The sequence below is a fragment of the Protopterus annectens genome, chromosome 1.part0 (genome assembly GCF_019279795.1).
Source record: "Protopterus annectens isolate FY-2018-M chromosome 1.part0, PAN1.0, whole genome shotgun sequence".
Lineage (NCBI taxonomy): Eukaryota > Metazoa > Chordata > Ceratodontiformes > Protopteridae > Protopterus > Protopterus annectens.
Genome location: NC_056725.1, coordinates 688,663,001 through 688,675,338, shown reverse-complemented (window position 1 = coordinate 688,675,338; position 12,338 = coordinate 688,663,001). Strand labels below are relative to the sequence as shown.

At 39.9% G+C, this 12,338-nt stretch overlaps 1 protein-coding gene across 1 annotated transcript in view; it reads left to right on the top strand.

Annotated features, from left to right (window-relative positions):
* Nucleotides 1–12,338, top strand: part of LOC122793921 (latent-transforming growth factor beta-binding protein 4-like) — a 2,484,519-nt gene that overhangs the window by 486,867 nt on the left and 1,985,314 nt on the right. The window lies entirely within an intron of this gene.

Sequence of the window (12,338 nt, the reverse complement as noted above, 5' to 3'; positions counted from 1 at the left end):
TCTATAAATATTAATCATGGAAACCAAGTTATCTATCTAAGCTTTTAAGCTTAAGTAGACAAGATATATTGCAAGATTCATTGAGCCCAGGGTTAAAAAAGGCATTCAGTTGCAATTGCCGGATTAATTCCCGTTCTTCCAGTAAAAGAGCTGTCAGTCCCCCTCTAATGTCAGAATGTATCTGGTCAATTATTTTAAACTTAAATCTATGTCCCTCATTTAATATCACATATTAAAGAATTCACTGATTTTTCCTTTTCAATAGCATGAATGTGTTCGTACACTCTATCATGGAACTGGCTGTCCACCTTCCCGATGTAAAATGCTGTGCATGTTGTGCACATCGCCAAATATACCACTGATTTAGAATTACGGTTAAATTTGGACTTCAGACTAAACTTCCTTCCTCTGATTGTGAAAGTCTTCCCAACATCCATAAATTTACAATACCTACAGGCACCACAAGTAATCATACCTGTGTGCCTGCCAAAGTTCATTGCACTTTTTCTTTCTAGTAAGTTCTTGAGGTTGAAACTTCTTCTAAAAATCAAGTTTGGGAAGGTATCCAGTTTCACAACTAGAAAAACGTCATTGCTGATTAACTCCCAGTTTTTGTATAAGATAAATCTAATTTTGAAACTATCCTTACTGTATGTTGTTATAAAACTACAGTTGTAATTCGAGCTTAAATGGTCACTACTCACAACAGGTCTCTGATCAATATTCTGTGGTGCCTGCCTATGGGAGATGTTCTTTGTGTTAATCAATGTACTTGTCCCCCTGAGTATAGGTCTAATCACACTGTTGATTCTTTTAGTCTTCACCTCATCGACTAATACAGTAATCAACTCTATGGGGTACCCTCGATGTTGAAACATCTCCATAAGTAACTGACATTCATCAGAGAAATCATTGTCGAGTGAGACCATCCTAGCAGCTCTAATCAACTGCCCTTTAACAATAGAGCATTTTTGTGCAAAAGGGTGGCTACTTGTAAAGTGTAGAAAAGAATTACAATGTGTTTTTTCTAAATATGTTAGAGACTAATCTACCATTCACTGTATCTTTAGTCAACTTAATGATGAGGTAGTCAATGGATTCACTGTTAAACTTAACGTAAATTCGAGAAAATGTGTTGTATGGTTCAAATAATTAACAAATTCTCCAGCTTGTTGTGCGTTACCCCTAAAGATGATAAAAATATCATCTAGGAAATGAGTATAATATGAAAGATACATCATCTGCTGGGGATTGTTAAAAATAAATTCCTTTTCCCAATGGACCATAACTAAATTTGAGAAGCTGCCTTCGCATGGTGAACCCATAGCAGCCCCTATTCTTTGGAGGTAGAACTCTCTATCAAAAGTAAAAAAGTTTTTAGTGAGAATGGTATCTAAAATTACTTAAATTAATTCTATATCATGGGTTGTCGCCCCTTTACGTCTGAGAATAGAGCTCACCCATTCAACACCTTCAAGGTGTGGAATGCATGTGTGAAGATCTTTTACATCGATGGTAAGGAAATTGTCACCCATGTTGAATTGTAAATCATTAATATTTTGTAGAAACGTCCATGAGTCTTTACAGACCTGGTCTTCAGTTTTTAAATATTTCTGCAAAATAAAATCCACTACCTTTGCACAAGGGTATGTGATTGAACCCCTACTGTCAATAAGAGGTCTCATAGGTGGACTAACAATGTTCTTATGCACCTTTGGGATGCCAAACATGATTGGAATTTTTGGGCATCCCGTTGACATGTAGTTGTACATATCCATGTCAATTTTAGCTTCAATGAATAAATCATTGAAGTAACCCCTGATCTGTGTATTTCGTTCAATGACACTTTGACATAGGCATCACTGTCAAGTAGAATACACATTTTAGCATTATAATCCACCAGGTCAAAAATGACCAGACCTCCCCCTTTATCTGGCTTGACCACTCGAACATGTAAAGACCTCAAATACTGTAATGCTGACATTTCTTCTTGCGAAACGTTATTGTTTTTAATATTTCTACTGTTAAAGACACCATGTGAGTCAAATGTGTGTCTCAGATCGAGCTTGCATATATTTTCAAATAAATTGAGCACAGGATGAAGTGCAGGGTTATATACACTAGGAACCCTAAAAGGGTGATCAGAATAGTTGGAAGTACCCAACAAGATATTTAAATTAAGTTTCCTGACAAAGAGTTTCAAATCCAATATAGTCTGTGCCACATTCTGAAAGATTTAGTTGTGGCAAGATAGTCTGTCTGTGGAAATACAGGATATGGGGTATCCCTTCTCCCTCATTTTCAGATTCAGGAAAGAAAACAGGGAGATGCATAGTTTGGCTTAAGTAAACTCAGATACCACTTCAGGGATAAAAGAAGGTTTACTTCTCAAAGAAACCATGTTCCTATGGAAAATGAGGAAGGGTCGAATCACCATAAGAGTTTGCGACTTACATACCCTTTTTGCAGAGGTCAGAACAATCTGTAAAACTGTATTCCATGTTAAGAACTTCAAGTCAGCCAAATTAGCTGGTTCAAATGGAGCAAGTGTCAGCTTCTTTAACACAAAATTAAGATCCCAAAGAGGGTCCACTGGTTTACTTGATGGCTTCGTATGTAAAACCCCTTTTAAGAATATTTTGACATGGGACAGACTTGGAAGAGGAGGATCCATGGGCAGATATGGCCAATAAAGGAACCTTGACAGAGGAATAAGAAAGGCCATGGGATTTTAATTCACACAAATACTGTAAACCCACAGAACAACTACCCCTGAATGGGTGCTGGTTAGGTTTTTTGGCACCAACTAGAAAACCTTTTATCTTTGCTAATACATGATCTTTTAGTAGCAGGCTGTCTTGCCTCCATTAGTACCTGCTACACTTCATCAGAAAACAAGTGCCTAAAAAGCATTAAGACCCTATTATCCAGGCAGTCACCTGAAGTTGATTTATGTTGGGGGTATATCAAACTGTTCTTCACTGTTCTTGTGTGATTAGATCATGTGAGGGAGCTTGTGGCAATTGCCTTTAGCCATTTCCAAAAGACGGGGATACCCACGGTTGCCTGGGCATAAAGGAACTCACCACAATGATCGTGGCTGATTCCTGCTGTATCTTCAGAAGTACCCTGAATATTAGCAGAAAAGGCTGGAAGGCATACAAGAACATTACTATCTAAATAAAACAAAAGGCATCTGTCTTCCAGGCCTTCTTGCATGGAATCCTGAAACTGAATTTTACCAGTTGACTGCTCAGGGAGGAGAAAATTAGGTCTACTTGAGGAACTCACAACAGATAGATCAAATCTTGGAAGACCCCCTGATCTATTCTCCATTTGTGAGGGACTGCTCTGGTCCTGCTCAGCTTGTTTGCCACACATTTTTTGCTCTGAGAGAATGTAGGATGCCTGTAAAGTGAGATTGTGCTGTGAAGCTATATCCCAATCTAACATGGCTAGTCAACAAAGGTGGTATGACCTGGTTCCCCCTTGCTTGTTGAATTGCCACATAATCAAGGTATTATCTGTAACCATTCGAAGAGGTCCCACGGAGAAGCATCTCCTTGATATTTATGTGCTTGCATTTGTCCCTGGTATCCCACACTCCCTGCACTTTTATCAGTCCTGAAAATACTCCCCAACCAAAGTGCAAAGTTTCTCTGGTGACTGACTGCTTTGGAGCATGGATGGAGAAGGAAAGACCTGGATTTAAGGATATCTGTTGTCTCCACCAAAAAAAATTCTCTTCTGACAAACCCCAGTACTGTAATATGAAAAGAATGGTGTAGATGATGGGACCAAAGAGTTTTCCGTTACCACTGTATCTTTCTCATGTGGAGTCTTTCAGGGGTATCATGAGAATCATAGTTGCCATGAGACCCAAAATCCTGATAAACTCCCTCACAGTGACCAAAGTCTGGATGCAAAACCTTAGAAATAGATCTAAAGATCTATTTTTGCCTGAGGAAGAAAATCTCTTTGAACTGAGGTGTCTAGTTGACATCCCAGGAACACAGTCCTGTGTGAGAGAGCCAATAAAGACTTTTGAATGTTCTCTTGGAATCCCAGCTTGTGTAATAGATCTCTCACCCCAAAGAGACACTCCTGACATTTTCAAAAAGACTTGGCAAACATAAGCATGTCTTCTAAATATGGAAAGTATGGAGACTATGTAGCCTGCAATGAGTTATAATTGGAGCTAGACATTTTGTGAAGACATTTGGGGCAGTAAATAGTGCAAAAGGTAAGGCAGAAAATGAATAATTTGATCCAAACACATAAAACCTTAAGAAACACATGAGCTCTGGATGAGTATAGCTGTGATAAGCATATTTTAAGTCTGTTACCTCTTCTTCTACTTACAAGTTTCCTGATAAGTTGTGAAGATACTTCATTCTGAATGTTTGCACTTTCACAAAAAGGTTTAGGAAAGAAAGATCTACCAGTAATCTCCCATGCATTTTCTTTCTTTGGCACTAGGAACATACTTGAATAAAACCCATTCCCCACCTGGGAAGGAGGAACTGGTTCTATCACTGCCTGCGACGACGTGATGAAGAACAGGTGGAAACAAGAGTCTGATCTGCAGAATGAAGAATGACCCTTCTGTAAAGGAGGAGTTTCATCCCACTGCCATCTGTAACCTTGCTGAATGATCTTCAGAACCAAGTTGTCTAAAACAGTCTATTGCCAAATAAAAATCCCCAGAGGACATTGCTAATACCTTCAATAGCTTCTTTACAGAGACTATCCAGTCTCTGACCAGGCAACTCACACCCAGTGGCTCTAATTCAAGTGCAGCCACACCCAGTACCCAAGCATCCTTTAGCTTACAACTTGTTCCTACTCAACTCATTATGGCCCTACTTAGGAAACTAAGACCCACCACTCTGGCTGTTGACGTCCTCCCTGCAGACTATTTGCAAAAGGATGCAGATGCCATAGCATACCACGTCTCAATCTTGATCAACTGAACTATATCTGAAGCTACCATCCCCACTATATGGAAAATCTCCCATGTCATACCTCTCCATAAAGGAGACAGTTCCACTGAACTGTCAAACTTTAGGCCCATAGCAATTCTCTCACCACTAGCTAAAATTCTGGAGAAGTGTGTACACATACAGCTCATGCACTATCTCACACAGAACAAGCTGCTGTCCAACTCTCAGCACGGTTTTAGGCCACACCACAGTACTACCTCAACCCTCCTCTCTTTCTTTTTTATAAACCACAACCATAATAATAACAAACTATCCTCAGCACTCTTTCTAGATCTTTCCAAGGCCTTTGACGTGGTTGACCACAAAAATGCTTAAAAAACCTTGAAGGCCTTCTTCTTAAACAACCATGTGCTCCAATGGTTTAAATCCTAACTGCAGGGCAGGCAACAGGCAATCCTATGGCAGGACAAGCTATCATCCCGCCTACCCATCACTCTAGGAGTCCCCCATACTAAGACCCCTTCTTTTCTCTATCTTTATCAATGACCTTCATACAATCATCCCAGATGCTACCTGCATTCAATATGCGGATGACTCCACTTTGATTTGTTCTGCCACCTCCCCAGCTAATCTATACACATTAACCCAAAATACCTTCAATACAGTGGAAAACTGGCTCTACAATCAACGTCTGATCCTAAACCCCAACAAAACTAAGCTGCTTCTGTTCTCCCCCACACGCAGGAACCCCCCTGCCACTCTTCAACATAGCAGCTAACAATGGCACTATTATCTCCCCCAGAAGCCCAAACTAAACTATTGGGCATCATACCTGACAACAACCTTAAGTTTGATATGCATATAAATCAAACTAGCAATAAAAAACTCGTCTCTCTTTACAGAATCAAATCTTTCCTCAACCAACCTGCTAGAACTGAAATTGCCCGATCCCATCCACTATCAACTCTTTTCTATGCCTTACCTCTATTCTCCAACTTAAACAAAACAGATCTTAATAAACTATCATCCTGCTATAACCACATTGCCAGATTTTCTACTGGCACGGTCTACCGGATGCACCACTGCCACAACCTAAATCTCCTAGGTGGCTTGAACTGCCTAGCCTACTGCAGTTTAACCAGCTCATAGTGGCACATAAAATCTTTTACCGACTGGAAAATACTCTTGCACTAAAAAATATTATCAGCCCCTACAGTAACATCTGCCCACTCCGCTCATCCATTAGACTCCAGTTCAAACTGTCAAATCCAACTACTCAGCTGGGGACTCTCTGTTTGCCAACTCTGTTGGAAAGACATGGAACTTACTCCCAGCTGACTTGACTCTGGAACCCTCACTGATCCTATTCAAAAACAAACTCAAGAAATACTTCAAAACACACTAGTTATGTCCTTGCACTAATCCCGACTAGTGTCCTCTCTATTACCTAGGTGCCTTACCTACAACTGTTTTTACTTTATCTACCCACACCATTCCAGGAAGAGTCAATCGTATAAACTGCTGCTCAGTGTGTTTTAAACCTGAATGTAATAAGTAGGTACTATATGTATAAAATACTGGTATTGCTTATGTCTGTAACCTGTATGAAACTAGTATTTACTAAATGTTCTATGTGTATTATGATCTTGAAGCTTTTCTCCCCAGGCCTCCACTGAAAATGGACATATATCCAGTCAGACTATACCGGTCAACAAATGTAAAACAAATAAAATAAACAATAAATACTTTCTAAGTTCATAACAGAAAGTCAGGGACACATCACTGGTATGGACAGCAGGCAGAAACATATATGTTTCTTTATTCTTCCTTTGTCTTTGCTGGTCAGTACCAGCAGATTTGACTGCCTAACATGAAACTTTTCCTTAACAAGTTAAGTAGGGGCAGCTTAACATTTGTTAAGACTGGGTCTCGTGCTATAGTAGCCCTTAACTGATTTGTCTTTTTCTGAATATCAGAGCATAATCACTGAAGTCCAATTGGCTAATGAAGTTTGCAGATGACTGCAAACTAGGAGCCATAATCGAAACTCCTAACAATGTGGACATCCTACAAAAGGGCCTCACGGAGACAGATGCCTAGTGTGAAAGCCATGGCCTCAAGCTCAATGCCAAAAAGTGCATTGTCATCCCGTTTGGTAAAATCTCTGTACCCATGAGCTACCACATAGGTGGTAGTCTACTTAACACTGAAAGTTTGATAAGAGACCTTGAGAACACAGGTGGACAGTGGTCTCTCCTTTGATAATCACATCACCAGAGTAGTCAGGAAATCCTTCTTCATGGCAAACCTCATCACAAAAGGTTTCTCATCCAGAAAAAAAGAAGTCATTGTTCCCCTCTGCTCATCACTCATTAGACCCATTATAGAGTACAACGCCCATTTTGGTAAGTACTTCACAAGACATCTACAACAACTAGAAAGGCTGCAGAAATAACCCACAAAGAGGATTACCGGCCTCAAACAGATGCCCTATACAGACAGTCTCAAAAAACTCCAGCTTTACTCCATCTCATATCGCCTACTCAAAGGCGATCTCTGCCTAACAGACAAAGCTTTATCAAACCCAGAGCTGTTGGACATGCTCAACTTAAAGAAATCCCAATCCCTCTGAGCTACACGCTCTAGGGACCTAAACCTTGTCACTACAATAAACAGAACATGCTGGAGGGATAGATTCCTGTCCCAGAGACATCCCATACTCTGGAACAAACTACCTATCTATATCAAACAAAGCTCCTTATTAGCACTCTTCAAGAAAAATCTTGATGACTGGATGGGAAATAGGAAATTCACCCCAGGAATCACCTCTGTGGCTCTGCTCGATAGGGGCACAGGACAATAATTTTCTTGCGTGGCGAAAGCCAGGGTACCTTTTTGGCTAGGTTTGTATGGGTCATTAGCCTAGTACCTACCTATGAATCTATGCAGTACATAAGCATTACACTCACCTCACATAGTACTGACATAACACATAGACCAGCATATGCTGAGGGACTTAACGCAGCACACCTAAACCCCAAAGAACACCTATACATTTGTCCTACAAAAAATCCTCACAACCCCAAAAGCACAACACCAAAACAACAATCAATATAATATCAGGATGAATATACTACTACAATCAATATAACACATATGGCCACACTTTGTGGAGCCTCAATTACAAAGCCCATAAGCAAGCCAACACACTGACCAATATTTTAGTCATAGCAGATCTGATACTACCCCATCCTATATATGGGGATCAATATCATATCCTTGGTGTTATTGGCTAGGCTTGTAAATGATGGACAATTGCCCATGATTTTCTCCTTATTCAGCCATATGAGTGGGACATCTGTATATCTCATAATGGAATCTGCTATTACTAGGTGAATGGCACAAGAGACTTTACAAGCCTAGCCAATAACACCAAGGATATGATATTGATCCCCATATATAGGATGGGGTAGTATCAGAGTAGTAGGTCTTTGGGTGTTTGAGCCTTGAGTCATTTTTCCAGACTGTTTGCCCTTAAGGGTCATGGATAGTACCCCGGAAGTGAATTTATGGTTTCCCCATCCATTCAACCAAATTCATTTTGAAGAGAAAGTGAGGGGCAGGCTTTGTTTTATGGAAATAAGAAGTTTATTCCTTAGACAAAGTAGCCTTTGAGATATGACAGTCTCTCGCCAACACGTTCTGTTTGAGTCACAAATAAGGTTTAGGTCCATGGAACGCATAACCTTTGTATAAATTTTCCTTGCAAATATGTAACGTTTTCATCAGAGCTGAATCAGAGAATTCCTTGTGGGTCAGGCATAAGTGACCTCTCAATAAACAATATAAGATGAAGTAAAGGGGTAGGTATTTTAGTTGGTCTGCAGAAGACATGTGTCTTACACTTTGTATTTTTAAGTGGGATTGCTCTGAGGCCACTCTGAATAGGATAATTGCCTGGTTAGGTATATGCAGAAGGGAGGATTGTACTCAATTATGGTCCCAATGAGGGCAGAGTATAATGGCACTATGACTTCCTCTGATCTTGATACCATGCCTTTACCTGTAAGTTGAGCCACACAAAAGGATATCTTCACTACCATAGCTACCTGGTAGTCAAAGTTTAGGTTACTATCTGTCTGTATTCCTAGGTCCCTCACCACTAGCTCTATGTTTAGAGGTGTGCTGTCAATATTATAATTTGCAGGGATATCTTATTTACCAAAAGGTATGATTATGCACTTTTTAACATTGTCTCAGACCATGGTTTTAGCAGTAGTAGTTTGTAATTTTTAGGCCTGTTTGTAGGATGGCAACACTATTTGGGGATTCAGTGATTGCTCCCAGCTTAGTCATCATCAAACTTGGTGAGCCAGCGGCCTCCAACATTGGCCTTCACTTCAGTGAAGTATATACCAACTAGGAGGGGTCTCATAACACTGAGCCCTGTGGGACACCACTAGTAACAGGTTCCTATCAGAAGTGGATTCACCTATCCGGACAACATGCATCCTGTCAGTGATCCAGTTTACTGCCCATCTGATGATGTAGGGGTTTATACCTATGTTTATATTTAGGATATTACAAAGGGTGTTTTTAAATAAAAGGGGGGGAGGTGACATCATAAATAAAACTGAAGTTGCTGAGTACATGAGGGCATGCCACCTGGCTTCAATAAAATTTATAGTATTAAACCCATATTGAAAATGAAGCATTCTTATGCTTAGGAGGGGTTGCTGTGTTTTTAAAGCATGATTTACCCTAAATTAGTGTTTTAATTATTTTTTTACTTTGGCTGGCAGGAATTATTTAAAGAGTGAACTGGATGTGTTCTTTAATGTATTGAAAAAGAGTTTTATGTTTTTGAAAGCTTTACTACGTGTTCTTGTTTTATCTAGTAATAAATTATTGTGTGGACGTTTTGCCTTGGTTCTTTTGCTTTTGTTTGGTTTTGGGATATTCTGAGGCATGTTTAGCTGTTTATTTGAGCTCTTTGTTGTTGAAAGGTTTATGCCTATCTCACTAAGTTTATCTATGATCTCAGAGTGAGGGATTGTGTCAGAACCTTTGGCCAGGTCTAGATAAGTGGTGTGTACCATTTTACTCTTATCCATGGCCCTAGTGACTTTCTTGAAGAAGTCCACCAGATTGAGCAGGCAAGATCTTCCTTTAACAAAGCCAAATTAGGATGGGTCCAGTGTTTGGAGATTTCATAGGTCATTATTGATCATTGTTCAGGCCCATGATAACTCTGTCCATTGTCTTGTAGATACGACTGGTCAATCATATGGATCTGTAGTTGCCTGGCTCAGTTAATGGGCCTGCTTTGTGCAGAGACACAACAGTTGCAGTCCTCCATTCCTCTGGGAGAGAGCCCGTCCAAAAGGTTGTGGTTAAAGAGTGTCTCTAGAGGCCTGATAGATTCTGTTTTCAACTATTTAAGAAGAATCCTGGAATGTTGTTGGGACCCATGGAGGATGTGTTTTTGGCTTTAGTGAGTTCAATAAGAACCTGTTCCCTCATTATTACTGGTAGGGGAATGCTGCTTGTGGGTATTTTCTTTGGGTGTGGTAGGAGGTTATGTGGGGGGAGTTTAAACTGAACTTTTTGGCCAGCAGGTTTGCTATAGTTTCAGGCTGAGTGTAAGTTTTGCCATTCATTTAACACATTGCTGAGTATTTCCCCTGAAGTTATGAATAAAATTAAAAAAAAAGTCTTATGTTTATCTTTCACCTAGAAGGCTATCTTTGCCTCTTAGTTTGCTTTGGCAATTTGACCAGCTCTCTAATTTGTTTGATCAGACTGACGAGTGCCTTTTTGGGCTGTTTTGTCTGTTTCTTCTTGGCTTTGGAGAAGAGTTTTTTTCTTTTATTGAATAGTCTTTTTATGCTAGGAGTCCATCAGGGTGGTTTATTTTTGCCAGTAATCATAGGTTTGACTTAGACATGTACTGCCTCCTCTATGCAGCTATGGATGTTGTTGTATTGTGCTTTTGTGTACAGCTCAGAGTAGGCCTCAGTGTCATCCAGGTTCAGAGGCACTTGGAAGTTTAATAATCTGCCACCTAGTTTGAGGTAATTGGCTTTAGCAAAGTTCTTAACAGGTTTGGAGTTTGATGGGGGTTCTAGGTTAGCTTTAATACTAAAAGAGATCAGTTTGTGGTCAGATTTTGCCAAGGAGGAGTTAATGCGTGGGAGGGAGCAGCATCATATTCATGAGTACCAAGTCTAGGATATTTGTACCTCTAGTTAGGGAGCTAAGTACTCCATGGTGTTTGCATTGACAATGTCCAAAAACCTCTCAGCAAGTGAATTATGGGTCTTATAAGTCTCCCTATTTATGGAGGAGTAGCTGAAGTCAACTATATGTATGGTGTTAGACTGAATGTTAAGAGATTCCAGAAGGTTTATGTAAGAAGTGTGGCTTTCCAGACTTATGTTAGGGGATCTGTAGCTAGCAAGGATATGATGGGGGTGTTACACCAATGATTAGTTGGGCATGGAACAGCTCAAGTGAGTCATGTTGTTGGACCAGTCTAACATTATCTTTTATTAACAATGAGACACCTACTCCCTTTGTTTTATCCCGAGCTGAGGGGGATTGAAATGTATGAAAGGCATTGCAACCTTTGCTAGCCAGAATGCTTTCTATGGATCTCAACCAGGTTTCCATCACTGCATATATATATATATATATATATATATATATATATATATATATATATATATATATATATGCATTCTACAGGGTGAGGAGAGCTTCCATGGAGTGCAGATTTTTATTCATACTCCTAGCATTGAGCAGCAGTACCTTTAGGTAATTGTGATTGATTGTTGTCATGTTGGAAGGTTTAACAACTTGGCATGGCCTAAAAAAGGCACTATGGGGATAGACAATGTTTTTTCCCATATCTGGAAGCCAAGTAGTGATAAGTGCAAACTATCTCTGGCAAAGCACTGTGGTTTGTTGATCATGTCTACCCACACTGATAGATATTGAATCCCATTGTTGTGACACCAGAAACTAAGCCAATTGTTGAAGTCAGTCATTTTTTGCTGGTACTGTGGCATCATCACTGGTAAAGGTAGGATGCTAATCAAGGCTAGATTCATACCCACCTGGGACAAATATTCAGAGAGCTCCATCATGTCTCTATTCATTAGTCCAGCGAGGTACATCCTAGGCTGCTTACACCCATTTGAACAATGAGCATGTCATCCTGGTACTTATGATTTAAAGACCCAAGTGTGTGCATGATCTGGTGGATCCTGGCTCCAGACAGATAGCTCACTATGATCTTCTCCTTGTTTAGCCTGGTAAGGGGGACATTAGAATGTCTTACTATGGAATCCCCAATAACTAGAATGTTTGGCCATATGGTGTGCTGCCTTATGG